The sequence below is a fragment of the Pseudochaenichthys georgianus genome, chromosome 14 (genome assembly GCF_902827115.2).
Source record: "Pseudochaenichthys georgianus chromosome 14, fPseGeo1.2, whole genome shotgun sequence".
Taxonomy (NCBI): Eukaryota; Metazoa; Chordata; class Actinopteri; order Perciformes; family Channichthyidae; genus Pseudochaenichthys; species Pseudochaenichthys georgianus.
Window position 1 is genome coordinate 13747696 of NC_047516.1, and position 19428 is coordinate 13767123.

General features: G+C 42.1%; 1 long non-coding RNA gene and 1 pseudogene across 1 annotated transcript; both read left to right on the forward strand.

Annotated features, from left to right (window-relative positions):
* The first annotated feature begins 1286 nt into the window (after positions 1-1286).
* On the forward strand, positions 1287-2845 carry LOC139435149 (uncharacterized). The gene is made up of 3 exons (XR_011644411.1): positions 1287-1462; positions 1816-1900; positions 2342-2845. It is a non-coding gene; the product is annotated as an uncharacterized lncRNA (long non-coding RNA).
* Positions 2846-18057: 15212 nt separating this feature from the next.
* On the forward strand, positions 18058-19428 carry LOC117458613 (5-beta-cholestane-3-alpha,7-alpha-diol 12-alpha-hydroxylase-like; annotated as a pseudogene).

The following is a 19428-nucleotide window of genomic DNA, read 5'->3' on the forward strand; positions in this document are numbered from 1 at the left end:
GGAGCGATCACCTTACCTGGATAGAGTATGCCCACAACACTCTCCCCTCGGCTGCCACGGGTCTTTCCCCTTTCCAGTGTGCTAATGGGTACCAGCCTCCTCTCTTCCCTGCTAATGAGGAAGAAGTCAAGGTTCCATCCGCGCATGCTATGGTCCGACGCTGTCGGCGGGTTTGGGCCGGTGCTCGGCAGGTGCTACTCCGGACCTCGACCCGGATGAAGTCAGCGGCGGATCGCCACCGGCGTGCGGCTCCCCTCTACAGGGCGGGCCAGAAAGTCTGGCTCTCCACCAAGGATCTACCCCTACACGTTCACTCCAAGAAGTTGGCACCGAGGTTTGTGGGTCCTTTCCCAATTTCAAGAGTCATTAACCCTGTCTCTGTGCGCCTCAAACTCCCCAGATCTTTGAGGGTCCATCCCACGTTTCACGTGAGCAAACTCAAGCCAGTTCGAGAGAGCACTCCAGAATAATTGAGAAATGGATTTAACTTCTATTAGACAGCTATCATACTGAATACATATTTACTGTGAATGTATGCAAAATTCATTCCTCACTTATTCTGACAATGTACTTAACCCCAAATAAAAGAACCCAATACAAAGAGTTGTTAAATAATAGTGAAGTCACGATGTAATAACAATAACTCATCTCTCTCGAGTTTTCTTTTTGAGCTTTGCTAAAAGCCACTGTGTCAAGTGTCTATCTTGGGTTGCCGTCCGGACTTCCGGACCATCTCGCACATGCGCAGAACCGATCGGGCAGGGTGACGGATCGGGTAGTGACATACCCAACCATAGACATATAAAGAGTAGACGCCGCATTGGCTGCTGGGGCGCAAGAAATACGGCCGCCATCTTGGACCGGTTATCCTACCCATATTGTACAGACATTCTACCCATAGACAGCAGAGGTTTCAAGATGCCAGAGCACTGTGCAGCATATTGCTGTGAAAATCGGCGGACGATTGCGAACAGGGGTCGGGGGATTACTTTTCACAAGTAAGATTCAACATTATAATTGGTTGTATTTTGTAAATAGAATATTATTGTACTGTATTGATGTCCGCCAGCGAAATCGTAGCCAGCAAACATTATGTTCATGGCCAACTGAGACTTTATAAATCGCTGCTGTAACAAGTGAATGTCCCCGTTGTGGGATGAATAAAGTAAAATCTAATCTAATCTATCTAGGAAGAAGAAGGAAGAAAATAAACTTGACCTCCTTCTTAAAATGTTTTTGTGTTGACTCTCAAATCTCCCGTTTTTATTTTGAAGGTTTCCCAAAGACAAAGATATGAGAAAGAAGTGGGAAGTTGCTTTGAGGAGGGAAGGGTTCACTGCAAGCGAGTCATCCGTGATTTGCAGTGAGCATTTTAAGCAGGACGAGTTTGACAGGACAGATTGTCCGACTCGGAGATGGTGTTATTCCCTCCATCTTCAGCTTCCCGGTTCACCTCCAAAGAGTAGGTGTATCATCATAAGGTTATTAGCATTCATAAATGTAAATATTCTATTATCAATAACAGGGCTGTGTGTGTGTGTGTGTGTGTGTGTGTGTGTGTGTGTGTGTGTGTGTGTGTGTGTGTGTGTGTGTGTGTGTGTGTGTGTGTGTGTGTGTGTGTGTGTGTGTGTGTGTGTGTGTGTGTGTGTGTGTGTGTGTGTGTGTGTGTGTGTGTGTGTGTGTGTGTGTGTGTGTGTGTGTGTGTGTGTGTGTGTGTGTGTGTGTGTGTGTGTGTGTGTGTGTGTGTGTGTGTGTGTGTGTGTGTGTGTGTGTGTGTGTGTGTGTGTGTGTGTGTGTGTGTGTGTGTCATTTTAGCCGGAAAAGGGCAGGACTACGTCTACTTCCAGAAAAGCTGAAGAGAGAAGCTTCAACCTCACACTCACAACCTCAGCTTAATGATGTGAGTATTTCTATTTTCAACATCATTCATAATGGTCCTAGACAAAGTAAAATCTCTCTTGTTTGCTGCCACTCATTAAACACACTCACAAATAAACCCATACACACACAATTGAAGACATGTTGAACATGCATTCCTGGCACACTCACACACGTGCACACACAAACACACACACACGATGCTGGCAGTGGCTTTGACAGGTGATGACTATATGAAAGAATGTGGGCCATACTCTAGTTGTGTCAAAGTGATGTGTGTGAAGTGAAACAGTACTCAAAGGACCACAGAGAATGTGCCCTCACACTCCATCTACATGGTCCAAAGGCATACAAATACCTCAGAGAGACTAAAAAAAAAAGGTAGTCTTAATGTTGTTCAATTTCATTTTTGGAAATTACGGTTGCAAGTACGTTAAATAGCTACTTCTCAATTTTTTTACAGGTGGCTGTGTTCGGTGGATGGCAAGCCTGGCCTGAACAAGATGATGCTGGATATGCTGGAGAGAAGATGCCAGGAAGACCAGGCTAAATATGGATGTGTTTCACTCATGTTGGATGCCATGGCCATCAGAAAACATGTGCAATATAATCCACATAACCAGTCAATGTCTGGTTTTGTCGACATGGGTGATGGAAACAATGAAACCGATGTTGCTACTGAGGCTCTTGTGTTCATGGTGGTTGGCCTACAAGGACATTGGAAGGCTCCCATTGCATATTACCTGACGAAGTCTTTGTCACCTGAAACACAAAGGGTCCTAATCTAAATCTAAAATCTAATCTAATCTATCTAGGAAGAAGAAGGAAGAAAATAAGCTTGACCTCCTTCTTAAAATGTTTTTGTGTTGACTCTCAAATCTCCCGTTTTTATTTTGATGGTTTCCCAAAGACAAAGATATGAGAAAGGTTCTCAGTCATGCTTTGGAGGAGCCGCATGCACGGGGCATTCGGGTGTCATGAGCAACTTTGTGTAAATATGGTTTGGGCGGGGTGGTGTCATGTTCTTGTGTTTAACTTGAACATTTACATTTTTTATATAGATGTAGAAGTACATTTTCATTTTTTATGACATAGATATTCATTTTTACTGATATATAACTTCTGTCTATGTAGGCTATAATGTATTATTGTTTCTTCATTTTTCAATTTATTAAAATAGCTGAGTATAGGCCTACACAATCTGCTTCTCTATCATATATAGACCATTAGTGTTTTTTTATGTGTGTGTGTATATTATACTATATATCGTGTGTCTTTTGCAAAATACCTATCATACATAACATAGGCTATCAAATACCAGAATATTCTATTGCTGTTAAACCTACTATGAATATTAAAATACGCCGAATCATGTGTCCGGTATCATGCCTACATATATGACGTTTGCAGAGCCCAGCTATCCGCCCTCTGAAGCTTGTAGGGCCGACAGGGGGAGAATGTCCCGCTAACGCTGTGTCTGTGTGTTTCACATTAGCGGGACGCGATGGAGCTCAGGTATCCGCCCTCTGAAGCTTTTAGGGCCGACAGGGGGAGGAGAATACAACGCTGTGTGTATTTATTGCTAAGCTAGCGGCTAAGCTAGCTGGACGCTACGGAGCCCAGTGTTACAGGCTTGGCCTGTCACTTTAAGAGTAGCAGCCGCAAGGGGTTGTGGGGTTTTTGGAGTCTGTGTGTGTGAAATGTGATGGCCAAGGCGAAGTGCGGAGTTATGGAGAGAGAGACGAAAGTATAGAGAAAGTGGTCAGAAAATGAATAGTATCTAGCCTGTATGTATGGAATACAGTGTCGGTGCCGAGATACCGTTAATAGTAAAAAGGTAACACCAGCTATCCGCCCACTGAAGCTTTTATGGTGGACAGGTTGAGGAGGATGTCCCGCTCCTGTGTGTGTGTAACGGAGCTCAGATGAGAGGGCTCTCAGTTTTAATCCTCTGTCAAACTGCATGTTTTCTGCTATATTTGATGAGAGATAAAATGATTTTCTGCCACAGGAGTTTGACAGAGAATAACTGAAAGTACACATTAAAATAACTTCATAGTAGCCTACTTGTGGTAGAAGTCCAACTAGTACTGAGTCCAACAGTAAAGTACTTCATTGTATTTGTGGTAGTTGTCTAACTGAGTCCAACTCTGTGTAGATGGAACATCCAGTATTTCGGAGGGGCCCTAGCGGGACCCTCCTCTTAGGGCTGGGCGATTTGGCCTAAACATAAAATCTCGATTTTGTCTAACTAATGGACAATTTTCGATTTAAACCTCGATTTTTTTCTGTTTTTTTCTAAACAAACCAGGCCAAGGCAAAATTTAAATACATATTTTCTTTATTAACACAATACAAATAAATGAGATAGTAGTCTAGGCCTATGTGAACAAATCAGTTGTTCAAGAATAAAAAAAATAAAATAAAAACAGCACCACGGCACTGTCATTAATGTGCAAAGATTTTTTTTAAATCAAACTGAAAAAAAAATCTCTTGTAGGCCATCCCTGAAAAAACTTGGAAAATGAAATACAACAAATAATAAATAATGATAATGAAATGAATAATAAAAAAATACTCTCAAACAAAATAACATCCCTTTAACTTTCTAGGAAGTTGTCTTTCTACAGACCTTACACAGAACAGTTGTTTGTTCTATGTATGACAGCTTGTACCCGAACCACTTCCATACAACTGAAGTAGCACCTTTTTTAGGAATGAGTTCTTCATCTGTGTTCGTGGACATTTTTATGGTACGTCTGTCGGTGAAGCGGTGAATGTGATTGTAGTTAGGCTATGTGACTACCCGATCTGCAGCTCTGCACATGCGCACAGTGTTATAAATAAAAATCAATGTTTTTGATGGCATAAAGTACCTTAAACATAACGTCAGTTTAAATGCTGTTTTATACTGAAAAACCAGAAGTTCTTTTGCGCAGTTGTTAAGCTTTTATTCTGAAAATCCTTCATCTCCGGTTAGCATTTAGCATGTGGCTAATATACCATTTACTATAGAGGTGAATTTAGTAGCGATATGACACGGAGTGTTGCACACCGAAACCTACTGATTTCAACACTACAACTACTGTATAGACGTCGAGATATTATTATTGCTGAATATTAAATGAAGGTACAGTTTATTTGAATACGTTTGTTTACAGACGTGGGTAGCATGAGACAACAACCGGAACTACCAGAAATGAAACCAGCCGTGAAGTTTTTCCTGTCTTGAGTATTGATTACAGCGTTCAAAACCATATTAAATGAAAAGTCATGAAAGAGATAAGGAGGAGAAAAGGCATGTTTAGGTATATATGTAATGTGTGAGTCCTCTGTTATGCTCAACAACGAACAACGAACACAGCATAACAACAGCAGATCGGGCAGAGCTGCAGATCGGGTAGTCACAGGCAATGTAGCTGAGTTTTGTGCGCGTTCTGGAAAGTGAGAGAGTAAGCTACTACGGAGTCCCTTAAAGCAAAACAAATCTGCGGAGTCTAGAAATGTTTTAAAATCGCGATTTTTCGGTTCAGCCATTTCACAAACCGTAGGAAAGTAAAAATGCAAATTAATCGTGAAAACCGAAAAAAATCGCCCAGCCCTACCTCCTCTTGAAAGAAAGGGATAAGATAGAAGAACTGTTTCCGCCAGTTCTGAACTGTTTCCGCCAGTTCTTTAAGTTAAGTTGCAGGCAGACCCCTCTCCAATGTAGTGGTCGGTCTCTTTATGTCAGTGAGGGTTTCAGATGTCGGTGGGTAGAGGGACTACAGGGAGACTTTGACAACGATCAGGATAGTTTTCTTCTGCCTGCCTGCCTGGGGGCATAGCTGTTGTTCTCTGCTATTGCAGCTGACAACTGTATTTGAGAGAGCCAGTGAATTACTGCAGTTGATATCATGCGTTGTCAAAGTGTTGACTACTTTTTTTTAACCACAGTCCATCACGGAGGATATTCCACATGGAGAGGCAGAAACAGTGCCTCAGTGCCAACAGGTGGAGGACAGGTGACAACCGAGAGATGGTTCTCAAATATGATGCTGTTTATAGCAACCATTGAAATAAGTTATAATGTTTATGAATGCTAACATGGAACTGCATGTATGTTAATTTTCTCCCCGTATCAAACAAAACAAGCAATTGTTCCATGTAATATGACGCTGGTTGTGTTGAGTTCAGTAGGCAGCTAAAATAAAAACCTATAGCAGCTTTATAAACTGTACTCGCTAACTTAAGTCCATCTGAGAGTACGACACAATGCATGCTGGTATAATGTTGTGGGACAAGCTCAAAAAGCTGCCAACATAGTTTGTTTTAATGGAATAAATGTCAAAATGTTGCTTTAAAATGATTCAACAATGATATAGGAGTGTGTTATCAAACATGTTAGAGAAGATCCATTCATCTATTATTTTCTTTGACATAAGTCTAACCAAGAAGCCAAACATTTAGTCTATAATGATGCAGCTGAAGATGCCAAAGTAGACATATGGATCTTTGTGAACTTAAATTCCCTCCGCCTTCTATGTGTTCGTTGAACTATTTACATTTGGTCTGTAGGCTGATCAAAGGCGTCCATTTCAAGTTGGGTTTAATGAGAGCTTCAGGCATCCAATTATTCAGAATGACCCAATTGCAAGGGATACTTTTCACACACACCTCCTCTATGCTCTTTTTCTTTTCTCTTTGCGTGTCAATCAATTTCTATCTGTTTCTCTTCCTCTGTCATTCTTTTCAACACTGCAAACTGTATGGCCAGGCAAACATATTAATGCATAAGTTTCACAAGTGCTCTGTAGACGTCAAGGTATCACTTTTTAAAGCTTTCTGTACACCATTGTACACGGCTCACCTGTGGAGTAACTACAAGGCTAGAAGCATACACAAACTAAAAGTTGCATACAACGATGCTTTACGGTTGCCGCTGAGGGTACCGAGATGGCACATTGCCAGCCAGCTGTTTGTTAACTTGGGGGTACCTACTTGTCAAGCCCTTTTAAGAAAGTTAATGTACAAATTCATGTGTCGCCTGGAAGACTCGGACAATCATGTTATCTCGATTTTAATTAACCCTCTGAAGAGTTCTACCCGGTTCTCTTCCATGATTTGGAGACATTGGCGCAACAGCCTCTACAGACGGTGAGCATGTGTGGCTCGCTGTGATTGGACTGATTTTATGTTTTTATCTGTTTGTTTTTATCTGTTTTGTGTTTAGATTTTTATCTTATTTATTGATGTGTGTTTTGTCTTTTTGTGATATGGACCTTGAGTCTGAAATAAATATTGGATTCTGACATTAAAGGGGACCTATCATTCAAAATGCACTGTTTGATTTCTTGTATACATAAATATGTGTCCCTGGTGTGTCGGGGAACTCACGCAGCATCAGAAAATAAAAGCCTTTCTCTTTTCCTACCCAAATCTTTTAAAAACGGGGGTACAACCATGGGTACAACCATACAACGAGCGGATACAGATTTGCTGCTGATATGACGTCAAATCGGCGGCGGACCCACAGAAAGTTGCTATCAGAAACAATGCCTGACATGTTTTAGACGTAATCTCGAATTTGTTTACATTAGCAAGTCTCGCTAACACTCAGAGCTAACCTGTACTGTAGAGCACATGTTTAAAAAGCAGGAAATAAAAAAAAGGAACTCACCTTGTGATAAACCTGCAAGAGAAAAAGCATTTGAGCTCCATACTATTTCAGAAATAATCCTTGACGTGGTTTAAACAGGATGGCATTTTATCACAGCAGAATTTTACTTTATCTCCGGTATAATTCTGATCAGGCATTAGCTCCGCCTCCTCTTTTTTTATTTTTTCAAGCTAAGGACCCAAAATCCTCGTTTCTCTAACAGGGCTGCAAAAGAGGGGTATGAGCAGAATGAGGCATGGCTACAATGGGTGATCTGTTTGGTATTTTAAGCAAAGACATGTTTTGTATATATGTACCCAGTCCTTTTGGTACAAATTGTTTTTCCACAGACATTTTCATTTCAGACACCACTTCCTCCTGACCTTAGATAACCCCTGTTCATCACCTGATAGCCCCACCCATCTGCTCACCTGTTCCCACTTTCTTATTTGTTCCCCATTAAGTGTACTTAGTTTGCTTCTTTTTTTTTGGCTGCCTGGTTGCCACTTTCCTTAATGTGTTTTGTGATCCAGTACAGTTCCAGTAGAGACACAACTTTAATGTTATCTGCTTGGATTTACGGGTCTTGCTGTGGTCCAATCTGCACTATAAGGAGGGACAATTAAACATATTAAACTACTCGTTTAAAAACACATTAGAAGATACCCTGTCTGTGTCATGGAGAATACAGTCGCTGGTTTATTTATGTCTGTATAGGCCGTTGTTGTGAGTGTGGACGGTCGGATATAACCTTAGCTTAGCCAAGCTCCATTCAGAAAACAAGCATTCTAAAAGGTTTTTCGCCTGCCGTCTGTCTGCAAACTTGTCAAAGCATTAATTCATGGTTTTTACTAACCGGTATCAGTATGTTGTTACGTCGGCATCATTTAGAAACGTGTATTACAAGTTAATCACGGTAAAATATGTTCATTTTGTTGTAGTTGTAGCTCCCGAGCCAGCGCGTCTTGTTTGAATGATGCGAGTAAACACAGCTGGTAGCCGCGGTTAAACTCGAGCGACTAGAGCGATGCGATAGGAGCGTTTAGAGCGAAGCGAATATTCGCATCGCGTCCGGTCTGAACGCAGCATTAAAGCGAACTCCGTGCTGCACTGGAAATGCGCCATTACAAAACCAGAAGTCCTAATTTAAGGGGTCATTTCTCCCAAAAAAAACTGTTTTACTCACTATATCAACAGCCCCACCAAACATATTTTCCACCAGCCGCCACTGAGTCTGTGGTTTGTACTTGTTTAACTTTTGTCTAGTTTCTGAACAGATCGTATCTGTCCCCGGCTGTTTGAAGAGCAAGCATGGGAAACAAAAGATAGCATTTACCTGTTTGCATCGTTTGCATCCAGCTAGCCATGTGAGAAGCCTTGTTGATACGTTGTCTTTTTCACGAGCTTGCTGTGATATATACAAATCGGGTTGGTCCGGTACAAGGTCTTTAAGTATCAATTTATCTCCCAAACTTCTCCTTTCGAAAGTATTGGAGAGTAGCTCTTGCACGAAATTGGGTGTGGACCGAGGTCCGCCGACTCCACCTGCACACCATTCTCATCCAACTACTGCGTCACCTTGGTCACTCACGAGTCTAAACAACAACTCACGTAAGCAACGTGGGCTCCAACGTGAGCGCCCTCGTGACCAAAATATTTGATGGCGCTGATTGGCTGAAATTATGTTGGCGGCACAGTTTACTATTGAGACTTTTGCAACGTGCTGGTTGCTGCTGTTTGGCTCGGGGGCTCCGCCCGGTAATGATAAACTAATGCCATGGGCAAGGCTAGGCAGGAAACATGTGACTTATCAGTAACTTTAGACATCGTAACACAATTTTAAACGAGATTTTATTGTAGATTATACATTTTAGTGATACCAATTGTATGATATTTACCTTGTTCATTAAAAATAAAAATATAAAATATATATATTTTTTTTAATTACATTTTTTTTTTAATATTTTTTTTTGTATGTGGGAAGAGGTGGGGCGGCGCCCCTAGCGCCCCTATGGGCCGGCCGCCACTGCTACTTCTTTAGTCCAAATCAAAAGTTGTAGCCTCAAATGATGTGTGCGTTAGAGACGTTTTTTTTTCGCTGAATGCTGTTACACTTGACATCTGATTGCTTTGAGACTTGAGAAACTGTGAACCTTTGGAGCAGAAGTCACACTCTGGCGGGGGCTCTGAGGCTCCCCCCTCTGCCTCCGCGCGTCCTTTTGTGAATGGGTCAGATTAACAGAGGAAGAATTCAAAGCAACCAGGGTAAAGTTATAACAAATATGCTGATTTAATGGCAAAAGATACAATAACACAACATCACGAAGTAATCCGGATTACTCCGGCCCTGGTTCCTCCCGCCGGGAGATCTACTTACTTGTCTTGTCAGCAGGAGGAAGAGAGAATGAACCAAAGACAGAACAGGCTTACATACAAAAACAAAACAGGAGGAGCTGGGTCAGATGCTCCTCCTTTCAGGTCATCTCATTGGGAGATGCAAAACGATGGCGTGTCGTTGCGCATCAGCGCGAGCCAGCCGAGGAAGAGTCTTTTACCATTTAAGGTAAAACAGACGCATTGGGTGTCCCGCACGAACCTTCCCTCTCTGTGGCCCCCTCTCCCCTTAGTTCAATGTACACACAGTTTCACATACTTTTGGTATAGTTGTTATAGTTGACTAATACAAGCAATATATGTACGTTACTTTAATATCAATAATAACGAGGAAAACATTACCTCTGCTCTCAAGCAGTGAAATAGTAGAATATCAACATCTATAGAGAACGCACACTCATTTTTCCTTAGGATGTGTCACGCACACTCATTTCTCCTTGCTATATTCCAGAGATCTGATCTGTCTCCAAATAAGGACATTCCCTCTGTCACATCTCCACTTCTAACGCACACTCATTTTCACTTATCATATTTCCAGCTTCTCTTTAACAGACTGCTATTATTGATACAAAGTAATTAAACATACACATATATTTTTAGACATTTATCGTTCCAGCTACTTGACAAGCTGTGTTTAGATAAGAATGTCTCTTTTCCCCACATCTTTAGTCTCCTGTCATGCAAACCTGCTCCTTATTTCACACAATTAAGCACATTTAAGCCAACTACTTCACTCGGGGTGCAACAACTAATCGATTAAAATCGATTACCAAATTAGTTGCCAACTAATTCAGTCGTCGATTCGTTGGTGACGTCATCACGTGCGTTTTACGCGCCGTTAAGCTACAACGTTATTGGTACTGGAGACATTTAAAAAATATATGTCATGTATTATTGATACAAAAACATTATATCGCAGTCTTAGTGTGGCCAGCTCGTTTATAATATGTAAAAAGACAAACAAATGCGTCTATGATGTATTTTCGATCAGACGAGATCTCTCTCCCTGGTCTGTGTGGGAGGGGGCGGGGCCGTTTACACACACGCGGCTGCTACATGTAGCAACACACTGCGGAGGTGGCGGAGAGAACGCCGCTCCGAGGTGTGGTTAAACTTTACCCATCTTGTTGCTCGTTGCCAAAAGTGCAATAAGAGTTTAGCATGTAAGGGCGGTAACACGAGCAATTTGTCTAAACATTTAGCAAAAGTGCTCCACATTCAGACGGAGGAATGCACCGGGTTCCACTGTCTTTCTAGTAGCTCTGTAGCCCCATCCACGAGTAACGTTTCCACGTCAGGTGTTATGTATGCTAGCAGCAACACACGGAGTTAACTACATTATATAAACATGGGGTAATGATTTGAGGTAACTGAATTAGTTAGTTTGTTAAAGTTTCAGCTATTCTGTTTACAATTCTGTTTTCACATTATTTATTATTTGCTAAAACACTGTTGTTTCTTTTGATGTGAAATATTATTTATTTAATTTAAATGAAAAGCAATGTTCATTTTATAAACAATTTGTTTAATTAATTTAATAATATGTATTTTTTAATCAAGTATTCATCTTTATTGTCTTCATTGTTAGTTTCCACATGCCTAAAACAACCTCAAGCTAAATCTAAAAGTTGATGGCTAAATAAGAGCGTTTGAGAAATTGTGCAAGGCATAATAGTCCGAATAATCGATTAATCGTTTCATTAATCGATAGATTAATCGACTATCAAATTAGTCGTTTGTTGCAGCCCTATACTTCACAATGTTGTGGCAATTTAGTACATTACATTACATTGCATTTAGCTGACGCTTTTATCCAAAGCGACTTACAATAAGTACATTCGACCAGGAAGACACAACCTTGAAGAAAACAGAATCATATAAGTACATCAGGTTTCATAGAGCCAAGTATTTCAAGTGCTACTCAACTGGCTATAGATAAGCCAGTCCTTTATTAGTATATAAGTGCTCTGTTAGCAGTTCTTTGTTAGTAATTCTATTGCTCGAGGTGGAGTCGAAAGAGATGAGTTTTCAGTCTGCGCCGGAAGGTGTGTAAGCTTTCTGCCGTCCTGATGTCAATGGGGAGCTCATTCCACCATTTTGGAGCCAGGATAGCAAACCCACGTGTTTTTGCTGATGGGAACTTGGGTCCCCCTCGCAGCGAGGGTGCAGCGAGTCGTTTGGCTAATGCAGAGCGTAGAGCACGCGCTGGGGTGTACAGTTTAACCATGTCCTGGATGTAGGAAGGGCCAGATCCATTCGCAGCATGGTACGCAAGTACCAGTGTCTTGAAGTGAATTCTAGCAGTTACCGGAAGCCAATGAAGGGAGCGGAGGAGCGGCGTGGTGTGGGAAAATTTAGGAAGGTTGAAGACCAGACGAGCCGCTGCATTCTGAATGAGCTGCAGAGGTCGGATGGCACATGCAGGTAGACCAGCCAGGAGGGAGTTGCAGTAGTCTAGGCGTGAGGTGACGAGAGCCTGGACCAGAACCTGCGTCGCTTTCTGGGTCAGCTGGGGACATATCTTCCTGATGTTGTAAAGCGTGTATCTGCAGCAGCGGGTTGTAGCAGCGATGTTTGCAGTGAAGGACAGGTTGTTATCTAGGATCACACCCAGATTCCTTGCAGTCTGGGTCGGGGAAACAACAGAGGTGCCGATGTTGATAGTCAGGTCAAGAGTGGGACAATCTTTTCCCGGAAGGAAAAGCAGTTCAGTTTTGTCAAGGTTGAGCTTGAGATGATGAGCGGACATCCACTGAGAGATGTCAGCTAAACAAGCAGAGATGCGTGCGACGACCTGGGTCTCTGAGCGGGGAAAGGACAGAATTAATTGGGTGTCGTCAGTGTAGCAGTGGTATGAAAAACCATGCGGGCTAATGACAGATCCGAGCGAGTTTGTGTACAGGGAGAAGAGGAGGGGATCAAGAACAGAGCCCTGAGGGACCCCTGTAGTTAATTGACAAGGGTCGGACTCGGACCCTCTCCAAGTTACCCTGTAGGTACGGTGAGGTACGCACAACATGAAAGAATGAAACAGAAAGAAAGAAATAAAAACACAAGCACCAGTATAACTGAGCAGTTATTATACAGCCTATGGCTCCTGCAATGCATACACACACATTCTACTCTCTGCTGTCTATAGCATATGTCTATATAAGGATATTTCCTCTCTGTCCCCTCCACTTCTCCTGACAGGGAAGTTTTCACTTCTCATCTCTCCAGCTTTTTGTTCATATAAACTGCTACTATTAAATACATAGTATTTAAGGACACACATGAATATATAAAAACACACTTCCTATATATCAGGGGACATTAAAATGAATATACCAAAAATACGCTGTATTAAACTTTTCGCGGTATCAAGTTACTTCAATTTTCTCACAGAACCTATCCTTTAAATCTGTTGTTGTGGATGTATTTGCTCCATTCATAATTTGAGCACCTCTTTCACGGTGTGTTGTATTGATGTATGTGCATACATTTCACTTTTATTGTTCCCAGCTAACCCCCCCCCCCCCCCCCCCCCCCAGTTGACTCAAGATGTGCATATAAACGCACACATTTATATGTCTGGCCTTGCAAGACCACATTACCTGCTGCAATGTGCATGACAAATGTAGCCGAATGGAGGAAATGTGGCACCAATGGGTATGCAGCCTATTTTTCACTGGAGACAACCATGCCAGAAATATAGATTTTACCCTGGTACTGCAAGGCATTTTACACTTATACTGAAGTGCCCTATGCTATAATTTATTACAAAGATACCACCTACAGTATCCGTTCACTGTGCCATAATAATGGCAGGCTGAGAGAGATATCAACATACGCTGTGTGAGGAATAAGAAATAAAGGTGAAGAAAGGTCAAGGGATTAGTCAGGAGGAAGGGGTGATAAAAGAAAGGCAGTATGGAACTACTTTTTGAAAACATATATTTTCTTGCCTTTTTTTAACATGTCATTGTTACATTAACCCGTGTGCTGTCTAAAGTGCTACTGATTGAAAATAGACTAAACAATGACTTTCTTGTCCTCTCTCCTCAACCCACACATGAGCCATGACACAAACATTTTGGGGAATGCAGCCACAGGAGGCTTAATTTCTTATAAAGGTGTTTATACGTGTATTGGTGTATGCCCTGCTTGGATGTTAATATTAACGGCAGAGCAAGGTCATTCAAATGAGCACTGACTCGTGCGAAGGAGGGAAAAATCAATACCTTCAAATGGCTCATTCTGAAACAACTGTCCTTGAGGATTCCTTATCTGCTCTCATTCTGGCTGAACATGATCACATTGGTGCTGAAGTTTAACCCTGACTAACCCTTTGAAAGGGAATCTGAGATAGTTTTAGCAGCCTTTACTCAAAGTAGGCTGCTTTTGCAAAAGGACAAGCAAGACTGCAATGTCTTGGTTGACATTTCTGGAGTGTGTTATGACTTTATCACAAATGCTCTTTTTCTTTTTTTAGAATTACAGTCGCTTGTGCCTTTATTTTCAGTTATTTCCTTAAACAATACACCAATCTGGGGTCATTTACCCAGATATAATATCAATATAATTTGAGTATACTGTTTTTTTCTCCACACCAATTCTGTTTTCATCAGTGCAACATGCTGACTTTACTGCATTGAATTGAAATCCAACCTTGGACTACATGGATTATATTTCCTGTGAGGTGTTTCTTGTTTGTAACAGAACAGTAGGGAAATAAAGTAGATGATATGAGGGGAAAAGTGTTGACAAGTTAAGGGTACTATTCATTTTAGCAGCCAAGGCCAGGAATTTGACAGATTTTTGGTGCGGAAACCTTTTCATTGATAATGCCACAATCCAACACCTTTGGTCTCTCTCTCTTTCTCTCTCTCTCTCTCTCTCTCTCTCTCTCTCTCTCTCTCTCTCTCTCTCTCTCTCTCTTTCTCTCTCTCTCTCTCTCTCTCTCTCTCTCTCTCTCTCTCTCTCTCTCTCTCTCTGATATACAGGGCCATATCTTGTTTGGATGAATTAAACATTCGGAAGCTGAAGCAACATAGTATATCTCTTTTGTAATGTTTTTCTGGTTCTTAAAATAACCACGACCAATTTAAAAAAACACTTTAGTGGATGGTTCCTCAAGTACATAACAAAGACACTCGAAACAATAAAGGTTTGTCATAATACTATATGATCAACTGTTGACTATCAAGTGAATCATCTGCTGATCCGGAGTCAGTGCATGGAGGAAGCAGGTCGAGCAGTTTACAGTTTAAATATTTTCTAAATCTGATGGTTATGTGTTTCATTCACTCAGTGAGGAAAGGAGGAGCAAAAGTATTTATATCATGCAGGACACGGACTAAAACCCCATATCACTCTGCGGTAGTAAGAGAAATCCATCATGACTTTGTTGCTACCAATTCTTCTTGGCCTCCTTGCCTTTCTGATTGGAGGCCTGTACCTTCTGGGGGGGGTTACGACCAGAGTTGGGTGTAACGCGTTACAAAGTAACTGCGTTACTGTAATAATATTACTTTTGTCGGTAGGAGTAGTGTAACGCGCTACTTTTATAATTCAGTAATCACATCTCACAGTTACTAACATTGCCCCGACACGCGTTACTTTGTTACTTACTAAAATCAGTCATAATCAAACACCTGCAGAGAACACATGCTAATGTGAAGCTAACGCACAGCTATTTGTTGTTTGTTTATATCACGTAGTGACTAGTCTGTTCTTCTTCTCTGTTTTCCGGTTGTTGCCTGTTTTGAATGACGAATACACACTACCGCCGCCTGCTGGTAAGGAGAGTTATGCACAGTTCGTACGTGCTCGGCTGAAGTCTTTGCGGTGTCTGGTTCCAGTGCAACACATGGTCAACACGCAGGAGAACACGCCGACGCAACAGCGTGAGCAGAGATAGACTGCGCAAAATATACAGATAGCAGGAGACAGAGGACAGCCACGGTCAGATAGGAAAACATTCAGGAATTGGATCAGTCTTATGCGACAATGGAAACTGAACTAAAGAGAACATTTGAAACTTTAGCAGTCTGTGTGATCTGCCTGCAGGGAGGGGCGGGCCGGTCCTGCGAGTAAAGTAACGAGTTACTTTATGTAGAGAGTAACGAAGTAGTGTAATATATTATTTTTTTTTTTTAAAGTAATATGTAATATATTACTTTTTTTTAGTAACGACCCCATCTCTGGTTACGACAGCGGCAACCAGGAGAACCGCCTTTAAGGGGATCATCCCCTGGCTGGGTCATGGTTTAGAGCAGACATCCTCAAAGTCCGGACTCTGGTCCGGATCCGGACCGAACCACAACTGTCTCTGGACTCGGAGCAAATCATACTTTTCATATGTATCTGTGTTTGAAGAGTTTATCACCGGCCACTAGAGGGCAGCGTCACTGCTGTCGCTGTCCGGATATGCCGTGCTCTGACCCGGTAATGCCGAGCGGCCATTTTAGTTCAAACATTGGTCATTCACTCCGCCTCGAGTTGAGACGTTCATCCACTCATTCATGTAAGATTGTTTCCACTATTGTTTGGTGTGTCTATACTCTGTGTCGTTGAATATATGTGTATTGGTCATGACATGCATGGATGTAGTACTTTGTCAGCTTATCTTGCTGCATTGCTCTGTTTCAGGGTGTCGTCATCTTTGTCATTAAATTACCGAAACTGACATTGAGGAGTGTGTTTCTTCAGTGTTATCTGAGATACATCGCCACAACGCAACGAGTCAAAATGCTCCGCTATGTCCACTGTAAACAGCGCTCTGCATGTCCGACTGTTCCACTGTCTGTGTGTGTCTGTCAACGCATTGGTCCAATCACAGTCAGCGTTTTTTTCCTCCACCAACAGTCTGCGAATCAGAGCCACAGTAGGGCGGGCCTTCGGTGGGAAAATGCGTGTCTCGTCTCTTTCAACCTGTCTGAGTCAGAGCAAGAGTTTTAAAAAAAGAAAGTCAGAGCGAGAGTTAACAGCTCATCTAGTTGCATCTGTACTGTAGCTAGTAGCCTAGTTTCACCTACCAGTTGCCACCCCACTTGGCAGCTTTGTTTTGAAAGAAAAGTTGTGGCTCATCGGACATTTATGAGAGAAAGTTGTGCTGCAAGTGAATGCAGCACAAGACGCACGTCTTGTAACCCCGGCCCTGGCGCGAGCGTGGAAATATGATTGGCGCGATTTCATTTGAACGGGACGTGGCAAAACGAGAAGCATTCGGACCCAAGTACTGAAGGAATGAGGTATTTGCGGCTGTACTCAGCATTGAATCAAAGTGAGGCGTTTTGCTGAACAAGATGGTAATCGCCACATTCAGCTGTAATAGACATGTCAACTTGATGCTCGGATGAGCATACAAAACTGTTACGATGATGACCTTACCTTACGTGTGTAAATATATTTTGTTCTTTGAGGGGGTCTGCCCCCAAAAAACTGTTTAAGTCCTGAGAAAGTCAAATAAGACGGTTTGTAAAACTACACTGCCCAGCCAAAAAAAGTAACCACTTTGATTTAACTAGGCCAGTAGTTAAGGAGATTCCACTGGATAATAACTGAAGTATAAAATAATGCATGACTGAAGTGATGGAGACCATGTTTGAAGGCAAACAAAAAGAGGAAATAACAGGTCAAATCAAGCAAATCCCCCTCTCAGATTCCACAGCAACCAGAAGAACATACATACTGGCTGGTGATTTGATTAATCAGCTTTGTGATGGAATAGAAAATGCACAGTGCATTTCCTTAGCTGTGGATGAGTCTACTGACACCGCTGACAATGCTCAGTTGCTGGTGTTTGTGAGTTTTTATGATGAGGCAAAGGGGGAGTTTGTTGAAGATGTATAGGGCCTGACGAACCTCAGTGGACACACAAGGGGGCAAGACATTTATAAAGCAATAATGTGAATGCCGAATGAAAGAAGGTGCAGCTGCCTTTATTCATAACTGTGCAGCTCTTACACTGCGACTCTGAGGGATCAAGCACAAACACAATAACAATGAAAACTGCTGCATACAGAGACTTTTTGTTTTTGCAACCTCGTGTTAAGAATCTTGTTGCAATTGTTTGAATGACCGTAGTAAACAGACCTTTGTCTTATTGAACATTTTCTTTGGACCTTTAAGATTTGTATTTGAGTACCCCTGGTTTAGAGTATCGCAAGGACAAAATGAAGTTCCTAGAAAGAATGAGGCAAAAACATGGCAATGTATTCGCAGTACAGTTGGGAGGCTACTTCATCACATTCCTTATGAACCCTTTCATTTTTGGTGCATTCGTTAAGGAGAGCCGAGAAAAACTTGACTTCACCAAGTATGCCATTCAGCTGGTGCACCAACTCTTTGGTTACAAATCTTCTGGGAATGAGCGCCAAATGATCACAAAGTCCAGCCACAATCACCTAATGGGGCCTGGGCTGGAGATGTTGACACTCTCGATGATGACTACTCTGCAGAGCTTGTTGTTGAAGAACGTTGTTTCATCTTCAGTTCAAAAGACCTGGATAGAAGACAATCTGTATAATTACAGCTACAATATTATTTTTAGGGCTGGCTACTTATCCCTTTTTGGCAATGTGTCACACCGGTCTGAAGGAAGTCTAGAGAAAGACAAAGAAAAAGACATTAGTGAATCAGAAGCCTTATATTACAAGTTCTGTACATTTGATCGCTTTATCCCCAATTTTGCTTTTGGAGGCCTTAAGAAAAGGGAGGCAGAGACGGTCAGGGCATTTTTTTGGAATGAGTCAATACAAAAGTTGAAGACAAGAGACAACGTCAGCAAGTGGGTGTGTGACATACATCAGGCCATAATGGAGATGGGTATAAATGAGTCAATGGTAGACAGGTTGATGCTTGTGCTTCTTTGGGTTTCCCAAGCCAACACAGGGCCTACTGCATTCTGGCTACTCCTCTTCATCATGAAGCACCCTGAAGCCATGGCGGCTGTGAAGGGGGAGGTAGGTAAGGTTCTAAAGGAATCTGGCCAGAAAGTACTTCATGGTGGCCCTTTGATTGACTTGACCTGTGAAATGCTGAAGAAAATGCCAATCTTGAAGTGTTGTGGATGAGACCCTTCGTCTCACCGCTACACCCACCCTCATTAGAGCAGTGAACCAGGATATGATGCTTAACATGGCTGATGGTTGTAAATGTTTAGTCCGCAAGGGCGACAGATTGGCCCTCTTTCCTTACATGGTCCTCCAAACTGACCCTGAGATCCACCCTGACCCACATTCATTCAAATATGACGTTTTTTTAATCCAGATGGGAGCAAGAAAACTGACTTTTACAAAGCGGGGAAGAAGGTGAAGTATTACAACATGCCCTGGGGTGCGGGAGTATCCATGTGTCCTGAGAGGTTCTTTGCCAACAATGAGCTGAAACAGCTTATTTTCCTGATGTTGGTCTACTATGAGATTGAGCTGAAGAATCCTCATGACGAAGTACCTGATACTGACCTGAATCGAAAGGGCTTCGGAATAAATCATCCCCTAGAAGACATGCCGTTTCGGTACAGACCCAGATTCTGA